This window comes from Canis lupus, chromosome 4 (genome assembly GCF_003254725.2).
Source record: "Canis lupus dingo isolate Sandy chromosome 4, ASM325472v2, whole genome shotgun sequence".
Lineage (NCBI taxonomy): Eukaryota > Metazoa > Chordata > Mammalia > Carnivora > Canidae > Canis > Canis lupus.
The window spans coordinates 38,516,121-38,526,912 of NC_064246.1; the positions used below are offsets into that span (position 1 = coordinate 38,516,121).

At 46.4% G+C, this 10,792-nt stretch overlaps 1 long non-coding RNA gene across 1 annotated transcript; it reads left to right on the forward strand.

Annotated features, from left to right (window-relative positions):
• Positions 1-4,380: 4,380 nt before the first annotated feature.
• Positions 4,381-7,393, forward strand: LOC112651799 (uncharacterized). Its single transcript, XR_003131047.3, has 4 exons — positions 4,381-4,683; positions 5,125-5,479; positions 5,855-6,035; positions 6,455-7,393. It is a non-coding gene; the product is annotated as an uncharacterized LOC112651799 (long non-coding RNA).
• The last annotated feature ends 3,399 nt before the right edge of the window (positions 7,394-10,792 follow it).

Here is a 10,792-nt window from a genome sequence, read left to right on the forward strand (position 1 = left end):
TAATTTTCCCATCATGGACTGATTCATTGGGCAGAAACCACAAGACCACATGCCAGTGCATGGGCTGAACTCTGTGACCCCTCCACTGCAAAACTGAAAATGTTTCGTTGTGTTTTCATGCAAATAAGCACTGCAAAGCAGTTCGCTTTTATTTAGTTAGATTTTTATTTTTCCTTTTCACGGCAACATGACATTTCATGACACTGGACTACAATTTTTGTAGCGTTCTCATGTTGGAATTTGCCTGCCTGTTACAGCCAATATTTAGTGAGCTCATTAACGGGCGGGACTGTATGGAGCAATTTCCATATGATATTTCTTTTCATTTTAAAGCAACTTATTGGAGCAGGAGGTGGCATGGTCCTCATTGAGCCAAAGGAGAAATGGAAGTTCAGAGATAGTAGGCAACTATTCGATTCATAGAAGAGCCAAAAAAATATTGTCTATGAAAGGCAAATTCCAACAGGTCATGTAAAGGCAGATCAAATGTCATTTCTACTCGTCCCCCTTGGTTTCCTTTCTGGAAAAAGCTCTGAGCAGGTTGTTCAGGAGAAAGAGCCCTGAGGCTCGAGACACCTTGAAAGAATAGAGGCCATGCGGATTCCACAGGGTCCGTTCTGCCAGCCGGCTGAGACTCAGGCCTCAGCACAGCAGGCCTGCCACTTGCCCTTTGTCGTCTTCCTTGAGTACAAAAAGAAGAGATGGCCAAGCATGCCCAGCACCAGGGAGCAATGAATGGCCTTCGACAAACATGAACCCACCCACCAGGCCTTCCACTGATTATTTAAGCCCAGCCCAAACCAAATGCTGCTCTTTGAAGCCTGCAAACTTTTCCTCATTACTCATCCCTTCTGATTTCCAGCCAACTTTCCACCATGGAAGGGCCTAAGGACCAGAAGAAAAGTGCCTTCTTATCCTCAGGGAGGAAGTATCCTGGAGAGTTGTAAAAACGCCTCTCAGGAGATCCCCCTGCTGGCTTTTCAGATCCACCAGCTTGAATCCTTAGGGAAACATCCAAAAATTCTAGGCTCTCCTCCAAATGGAAACTGAATCCCGAATCTTTGCAACCGTGTCCACATGCATTTCAGACCACTCACTGTGAATTTGGTTGTATTGTGGTGTGAAGTTTTGGACTGATGGCCCATCATAATACTTTGGTAAAATATGAGATTTCATGCTTTCAGATTACTGTTTCCACATAGCTGCTACTTCCCAGATGTCCCTGTCTTTCGACAAGTCTTTATAAAAACTGTTCTGCAGAATCAGCAACATCAGAGCACTGGTTCAACCGCCTGCATCAATCAATTAAGTACCTTTATGCCCAAAACCCAATTGAAAAACGACCTTAAAAACAAAAGAAAATTAGTGGCTGGGAAAGTTGAAAGGCCTAGAAGTAGTTGGCATCAGGTGAGGCTGGATCCAGGTGCTCATGGAGGATAATCAAGCCTCATTTATCTATATTACTTGGCTCTGTCTTTCAAAATGTCAGTTCCATCTTTCAATCTCACACGGTGGCCTATAGGAGTCACAGGCTCTTCTCCTGCTACAGCTTCTGAGGTAGGTGGGGATTTTATACCGAATCATCCAGGAGAAAAAAAAAAGTGTCTTTCAATAGTTCCTGTGGAAGATAGAGCCTCACATCCTGGAAGTCCATGGCCAATGTCTCCTCTCACTTCGTTTGTGCTGAATGTGTTTTGTGACCATCATCAAATCAATTCCTATGGTCAAGAGGAGGACATATTCCTTGGCCTGGGGCAATGAGGGACCTCCTGGATCTGGCATGGGACCAGTCCCAACCGGATCTCATGGCCAAGGGGATGGGAGGGGTAGATTGCCAAGGGAAATTCAGGGCACTGTGTCCAGGAAGAAAAGAGAGATGAGTCTGGGAAGGCAAATGACAAGTGTACAGAGTATGCTCCCTCATGCTGCAGTTGTCAGGATTAGAAAAGCAGAGAAGAAAATCTCCCAAGGCGTTTGAAGCCATTCAGTGGCCTCCCACAGCTCAGGAGACTGACAGACCACCAGCTACAAAAGGGCCCTGTATGGTCTGCCCCTCCAGCCACCCTTTGAAGCCCCCCTCGGGGGCTCAGTGCTCCAACCTCACGGACCTTCTCCGTGTCTTGACTTTGCAGGTCTCCTGCCTGCTGACAGTCCTCCCTGTGTCTGTTCCCTTCGCGTCCCCTTTTCTATCTCATTAATTCCTGCTCATGTTGCCCCCTAAAGGCCATGTCCCTAAGGCCTCCCAACCAAGTATTCTTAGCATCACCTGCCCTGTCCTCTTTTGTGTGCTTCCCCCTAGATGAGCCCATTCATTAGTTCCTTCTAGCAAATGCTAAGGGAGCGCCTCCTGTGTGTCAGTCCCCATTCGTGAACAAGAAAGGCTTGGTGGAGCTGAGAGGCTATGTCTATCCTTCCGGGCTCCAGCAGAAAGCAGGGCTCAGTAGCTCCCCTTAGATCACAGTTGCCAAAGTGCAACAACCAGAGTAATTTGTGGAAGACTACATTGGAGGCTCAACCCTCTGGGGGGGATTCTGGGCACTGTTACCAGACCTCAAAGCTGCTGCATTCTGGGCTTATATAAAAAATGCATGATCCTGAGGTCAGGCCTTTTGTGCAGCTAGAAAGGTACACTCGGGTTTCCTCTTGTTCCAGCCTCAGCTCCCAGAGCCAGTCTTATTCATGAAGCCTCACCCCTTAATGGCTCCTGAATTCATTCCTGTCCACCTTGGTCATGGCACCAGCTGAAGCCACCTCAGCCCTCTCCTGGGAAACTGAAAATGTTTTGTGAGCTCCTGGAGAGCAGAGGCTCCTATTTGTCTCTGAGTCCCCAGTACTCTGCGAGAGGTCTGCAGGTAGTAGGTGCCCCACAAACACTAGCTCAGGGAATAAGTGGTCTCATCCACTTCCCTACCTGGGCCACACTCTCCACACTGACTTGGAGCAAGCTCATCCTCGATGACAGGGCCACTGGGCAAAGGAGATGCTAGTATCTATTCTACAGCAGAGCAAAGTCGGGCCTGAGGTCACAGATGTAAGGTCATGCCAAGGAAGTGCCGGGACATGATGGGGGCCGTCTGGTGCCACGGTCAGCCTCTTTTTACTACACACTTTGACCTATGGCAGAGGTCCTTAATCCGGGCCCGGGGCTCCGTGGTTGGGCATCAGGAAGCCAGTGAGCCCTCCGGATTCCATGCAAAATGTGGGTATGTGTGCACACGTCTGCAGAAGAGAGATCCCAGCTTTCATCAGATTTTCAAAGCTATCCGGAACCAAAAACCATTAAGAGTAACTGGCCTGGGGATATTTTCTTTCTTTCTTTTTTCTTTTGACTGACACAAATGCTGACACACCACTGCCCCGCACCAAATCGTCTTAATAGTGGGTTTCCCGCGGAGCAGGGGCCCCTCTCTTCCTGGGGCACCACCCGGCCGACTGCCCTTGGCATCCACTGCCAGTCCAAACAGCGTCTGCTGCCTCTGTCACATTCCTGAAGACTCTGAATATTAGAAGGAATTGAGGATACAATGAGGTAAATTTCCAGACAAGATAAATACAGACAGTAATATAATCCTTACGTGAAGAATAAGGCTACTGTTGGAATCTCCATGCTAAAAGAATTGACTGAATTACAGGGGCACGCCCAGTTGGAATTCTGGTTTTCACAGTCTCTTTGCTTGTCAAACTTAATATCAAGGAAAATAAGCTAATTTGATTTGGCAAAGGCTCATGCAATATGGAATTGATATCTGTGGCAGCGACCTTTCATGTTTTGTATAAACAGTGTTTTCCCTGCTGTGGAAGCGGGAGTTGAATAATAAACAGCGTCTTCCCTTCTCCATCCCTCCTCCCCCACTGTCACCAGCACTGGCAAAAAAAAAAAAAAAAAAAAAAAAAAAGAAAGAAAGAAAAAAAGGGAAAAAAAAAGGTGAGAAAATAAATCTTTTTGTGGCTCACAGAACTCATGGAGGCAACATCTGTTGGCTCATTTCTCGATGGTGGCACTGACATTTTGGGTCAGGGTGCTATCCTGTGCGTTGTAGGATGTTTAGTGGCATCCCTAGCTTCTCCCCGATGGATACTAGTAGCACCCCTACCCTGCTCCGGGTTCGGGTTCGGCAGCCAGAGATGTCTCTTGACATTGCCTATTTTTCCCCAGGGGGCAGGATCACCCTAGTTGAGAACCACTGCCGTAAAAGTAGGAAAGAAGATGGTGCAAGGAGAGCAAGAACATTTCTTCCATTTCTCTCAATTTTAGGTATTAGTTGCTTGATCAGGGCCTTTGGCCTTGAGTCCCTGACTCAGGGTCCTAATGTTCCGCCGGTGTTCCTGGGGAAGAACCTTCGGTGTGTCACTCCTAGCAACACCCTTTGTTCCCAGGGGCTTCAGGCCTGTCTGCCACGGGTCTGCCTGTAGAAGGGCACCTCTCGGTTATATCGGATTACTTAAATACGTAGCACATCTGATCTCAAGATGGTCTTTTTGCCTCAACAGATTTCCAAAGTTCAAGAATTGCATGGTCCCTGGATGCCCATTGGATGCTCCCTGCCCGAAGTCCCATGGCATTTGGGAAAGTACCGTGGTAAAGAGTGTTTTACCTGGAGTCAGGCAGGTTCAAGGCGATGATGTTCTGGAATTGGCTCACACCAGCTTGTGAAAGAGGATTGTTAAATCCTCAGGAATTCTGTAAGACATTTGCACTCATGTTTGTAGATTAATGTTGCCCACAATGAGAGTATTGACACCACAGAAATTGGCAAATGCCACAAATCAGAGCTCTCCTGCCCCCTCCCCTGCACCCCTAGCCAGTTAGGTGTTTTTTAGTATACCACTAAACTCAAGACCGGGCTTGAAAGTAGGGTAATGGACACTGCTCACTACTCACCAAATATCCATTCTCCTTGTTTCTTACTCAAGGAATTCCGGTTTTGTTTAGCCTGGCAAGGAGTCCATTTATATAACTGCATATCCTGCCTCCCTTGCAGTGAAGAGTGCTCAAATGACATGGCTTTGGCCAATGACATGTAGATGGAGTGTACTGCTAAGGCTTCCCAGAGACTCTTTCAAAGGGGTCAGACTAATTGCCTGTGACTTTTCTTCCTTGTCCTTTCCCTACTCCTTGTTTAGATCACAGATGTGAGTCTGGGTGTGGATCTGACATCTTGCAACCACAAAGTGACAAGTGAGAGGAGAAAGGTCACACCCTAAGCTGAAAGACAGGAGGTGTCTGGCCTTTGATGGCACAGCCTGGGACACCCTGCCCCCAGGCTGCTGGTTGGTGGACTTCTGTAATATGTCCCTGAATGTGATCCCTAACGAGGGTCCTGGGCCACACAACTCAACCATTAGCAACTCCAGTTTCCTTATCTATAAAACAAAGAATCTAATAAGAAGAATCTAATCCATCGGATTGGTCCGAGGCTTGAATAAGATAATGCATATGAAGAGCCTGCCATAGCCTTTGGCACATGGGAAGCAGCAAGTGAGTGCAAGCTAGTAGGGTTCTTATCTTGGCGGCTGTGCTTGTCACCCTGGCACTAAGTTTGTGCTTGGGCCTTTATCTCTTCAAGCGCAAGGGCCACATCTCATTCATTCTCCATCCTCAGTATTCGCTACATGGTTTGATAATTGTGAATCAAGTTCAGTTGATACAAAAGGCTAGGGTAGAGATATGAGTTATTTTCAAAGAAAGGGTAATTAATTGATCTTTTATTGTTTGAGTATAACCCATATCTCTATCTTGTCCTTTAGCACCAACTGATATTCAATTCATGCTTATTGAACACAATGTTATATTATGAACACAACGAACAATGCAGAAATGAATAAAACGTTTATGTCTCTGCCCTACTCTAAGGAACTTGGATTCATGCTGGAAACACAAGAAAGGACCCTGCCTAGCTGTGATGTGAAGAAGGGAAGCATGAGGATTCTCACACAAGGATGAACCAAGTACTGCAGGCGGACAATGGAAGAGACGGGAGGTTAAGAGAAGTCTTCCTGGGAGAAAAAGCATTTGGCACAGGCTTTAAGAAATGGTGGGTTGGATTGTCTGTTAAGAAGACACCAGGGGACACCTGGGTGGCCCAGTGGTTGAGCATCTGCCTTTGGCTCAAGGCGTGATCCCAGGGTCCTAGGATCGAGTCCCCCATCCGTCTCCGTGCAGGGAGCCTGCTTCTCCCTCGGCCTGTGTCTCTGCCTCTCTGTCTCCGTATCTCTCATGAATAAATAAATGATTTTTTTTTTTTTTTTAAAGAGAAGACACCAGAAGGGGTGCCTGGGTGCCTCAGTCAGTTAAGCATCTACCTTTGGCTCAGGTCATGGTCTCGGGGTGCTGGGATTGAGCCTCATGTCGGGCTCCCTGCTCAGGAGGGAATCTGCTTCTCCCTCTCCCTCTGTCCCTCCCCCAACTTGTGCTTGCTCTCTCTCCCTCTCTCTCTCTCTCTCTTTCTCTCAGATAAATAAATAAAATCTTAAAAGAAGAAGAAGAAGAAGAAGAAGAAGAAGAAGAAGAAGAAGAAGAAGAAGAAGATACCAGGAGCCTCACAGATCATCACAGACAAGGCAGTGCTGTGGGAAATGCTGGCTCTCACCCTGGGAATTGGACCAGATAGAAGGTTGGAGAGCTATACTGAAGGCATCTCCTGGAGGTTCTGACTGTTGGGCTGAGGCATTTTCCTCTCACTCTCCAGGCAATAGGGAATCACTGAAGATTGAAGAGCTCCATGTGGTGTCAGAATTGGGATTTTAGCAGCTTAATCTAGCAGTCATGTGGAGATGGGGTAGGAAGGAGAGTGGGGAGGTAGGAAACCAGTGAGCAGCTGTTAAACAGACTAACCAGTCATATACTGTCCTAAAGCCCTGCGCCTGTCCCTGGGAAGGAGAGAGAAAACTTACTGGACAAACGCTGCGTGCCAGGACACTAAGCCAAGGGCTTTCCCTCATTATCTCATTTAATCCTTGGAAGAACCCTGAGAGTGGGAAACCTATCCTAGTAACTCAGAAAGCAGCCAGGTTACCTCGCTCTTCTGTTCTGAGTCACTCTGAGGCCTAGGAAACAATCTAGGCTTCATGTTTTTACATCCAGCTGTCCTGGGGCATGTACCTCAGTTCCCCATTTGTAAAAAGGGCTCCCAAAGTATTACTTATCTTGCAGAGGAATTGGAATAAATGAATTAAATAATGCATTTGATTAATGTAGAGTCCCTCTGCTTGGTCTTTGGAGGCCAATAATGTCAGCTCTTAATAGAATGGGATACTCAGGGGAAATCCAAAGCCATTTCTAAAAGTTGAATGAATTTGTAAGGGGCTTAGAATCTCATGACGACCTCCCTTTATCCTGAATAAATAAATATAACTTTTATTTTTAATTTTTTAAAAGATTTTATTTATTTATTCATGAGAGGCACAGAGAGAGAGAGAGAGAGAGAGAGAGAGGCAGAGACACAGGCAGAGGGAGAAGCAGGCTCCATGCAGGGAGCCCAATGCAGGACCCGATCCCGGTACCCCAGGATCACACCCTGGGCTGAAGGCAGGTGCCAAACTGCTGAGCCACCCAGGAATCCCCTGAATATAACTTTTAAAATTTACCTCACTCTTTTTTTTTTTTTTAAAGATTGATTGATTGATTAATTGATTGATTGATTTATGATAGACAGAGAGAGAGGGGGACAGAGACACAGGAGGAGGGAGAAGTGGGCTCCATGCAGGGAGCCCTATGTGGGACTCGATCCTGGGACCCCAGGATCATGCCCTGAGCTGAAGGCAGATGCTCAGCTGCTGAGCCACCCCGGCATCCCTTAAAAATTTAAATAAGTCCATTTCAGAAGGACCTCAGATAGCTACTGCCATGGAAATGTGGCACCTCTACATGTGAAGAAGGGAACTGAAAAACTAAATGTGGTAAGGACAAAGCAATGTGTGACATTCTAGCTGGATCCGGCTGCCTGCAGGAGGCTGAGTGCCTGTGTCCCCCCGTTATTCAAGAGGGGTCCGCGAGTGTCAGGGAGGCGTGGAAGGTCAGTAGCACCAGATGGAAAGGGAATCAAGAAGGAACTAGCTTCTCCATTTTGTGATCCAGTGTCATTGAATGCTATGCTAAGTCTTGCCTCCAGTCAACCACCACCCTGTCTCTGCTGTTGGGGAAGTACTGCCCCAAGCTCTCCTGCCTCCAGCAGCTTCTGCAGTAGAGAACCTTCCCCCAGGTAATTGTAAGGATGCACCCAAGCTGGCAAAGGTATCCAGGGCACACATCTTTACTCTCCTCTCCTTCTCTCCAACCTTACCTGACACAGCAAGTTATTGTGGGAGCGAAAAAAGCAGCCTGTTCTTTCCATCAGTTGCATCCTAGAGGAATATATATATTTTTTAATTCTATAGTTTTCTTTTCATCTTTATTAGCCATGTTAACTATTTAATTTGCCCAGTTCCTGTGAGCTGCCTATTGATAATTGATAGATTGCTCCTTCCTTTCCAATTTCCTTTATTAGTTATCCCAGGAAGTTCATTTGTGCTTTGTACGTAACCCAATAGGCCAGAGAGTGCCTGGCTTGTTTGTAGGCCTGTGTGAATTAATACTGTCCAGAAGTGCAGGGGGGAGGCCAATAGGCCTTCGGACCAGGAAGCTATCCGGTTGCACTCTGGCAGGCCCCTCTTCATTGAGACAACCTGTAGCAGAGGCACCTGGACTTCCCCTTGCTCTAATGGCTTTGAGTGGCCGCCTAGGGAGATCACTGATGCCAGGCCTGGCTCCTTCCTTTAGACCGTAGCCCCAACCCCTTAACCCAGGCTTTTACAAGGTAGAGGTGGGCATGTCTTTGTAAGCACATCCTATGTAAGAGCTCTTGTTTCTCAGCCTTCTCCAGTTATTTCTTCTTCTTTTTTTTTTTTTTTTTTCCTTTTCCTTTCAGGACTTACTCAGACAAGAAGCATTAACTGTAAAGAAGTGTCTCTAGCTGGGATTTTGGTTTGAGGTTGGATCAGTACCAGTAGCTGCAGGCAATTATCTACAGACTTTTTATTTGTCTAGCCATTGAAAACAACTGAAGTACTGAAAATCTGGAGATTGAGTCTAAAGGCAAGAATTAGGGAAAATTTTGAAGATCTAGAGTCAAATGTTAAATTTTTGGCTTCTATTGAGAAATTGGGGAAGACTAGGTTCATGTTCCTACAGGAACAAGTGAATCAGCTGAAAAGGGAAGCTTCATATCTCCCAGTGTTCACTCTCCTGTTGACCACAGCTTCCAGAAACAGGCAGACAATGGTCTCATACCTGAAATAAGTCACATACGCATTCAACCTTCTGGTTCCCTGTAGGTGACTGAGTTTTAGGCTCCTGGTCTATACAGTACAAATCACTCTTCCAGGGAATTCTGGATTTGGTAGGACAATTATCAGATTTCCACTTGAGTTGATTTCATTCCACGGTGACATAGTCATAGTATTCAGTCCCTAGCCCCAAAAAAGGAAATTCCTGGCCGCCTCATCCATTCATTTTATTGACTTAATGAGGAACCATTCTCCATCAAGCCTCCTGCTAAAGTATGGGAATCTGAAAATGAGTTCCATTTAGTTCACTTCCCCCAGTGGAATATGAGTGCCATGAAGACAGGACAGAACAAGAGCTTGTCTGTAAGGAACCGTTGCTAAACCCTAGCATCTAGGGTAGACCCTTGCTCATCAGAGATTAAATGAATGAGTGGCATGATCTCTGCCCTGAAGGAGCTCATGAACCGTAAACACATCATTGTAATGCCCTGTGATAAGGACTACAAAAAGGGAAGCACAAGGGATTGTAGAAATGACAGGAAGGAGCTCTAGGTGGGGGAAAGGTCAGAAGAGGCTTTGAGAAGGAAGCAGTGATAGAGGAGGAGGGACTTGAAGGGTGAGTGTAGTTGGTCTGCCACAAACAAGCAGACAAGTATTGAGAAGTAGGGGGAACAGTAAATGCAGATCAGAGAGCAGGACAATCATGCAGCTGCAACGTGGGTGCGCCCCCCTCATGAGACTGCGGGCTCAACTTATTTGCCCTGTGTCCCCAGGATCTAGAAGAGTGACTAGCATGGAGTAGACATTGAGTAAATGTCTGCTAAATCATCACATGAAAGAATGACTCTCTAGCTATGGCTCAGACAAGGAGCTGAATCAAACTTAAATGTCTTTGCTCACTGAGGCTGAATGGGAGAAAGGGACAGATCTGAGGGTGGCTTGGAATTTGGAGTGATAATAAAGGTGGGTGGGTTGGGTGAGCCTGTGTGGAAAGGCTCTCGCTTTATCCTATCCTGAGGATCATATACACTCTGTCATGATGATCACAAAGGATCCCAAACCCAGCCCCTGGTATCTTCCAGTTTAATCTCAGAAATATACCCCCTCCTTGGGCATTCTTTAGCTTGGTAATGGGTTCCGGGCCATTTGTATTCAAAATGTGATCTCAGACTTTCCCTGATGAGAGCCTACCAGCCCAACTTTAGATGTTGGAGTCCAATGGGATTAATTGGTATCTACCGTGTTATTCTTTCCCACTTGAAAAGGATGATTTTACTAATTTTACTCTGTTGGAGGCTGAGGGTAGGAAGAAGAGAGACAGGAAACATTCTCTTCTCTACTGGAATCTCTGAATACATCTCTCATTTACTCAGTGAGTTCTCTGGGACAGGCATTGTCCCCAAATCCTTTCCATGCATTAGAACATTTATCATATCTCTATAAGGCAAGTACTAGGGTGGTGCCCCTGTTCTACTTCACTCTATAAATCAGCCCTATGAGTGCCCATGGACCCTGGCAGCTTCTGAAG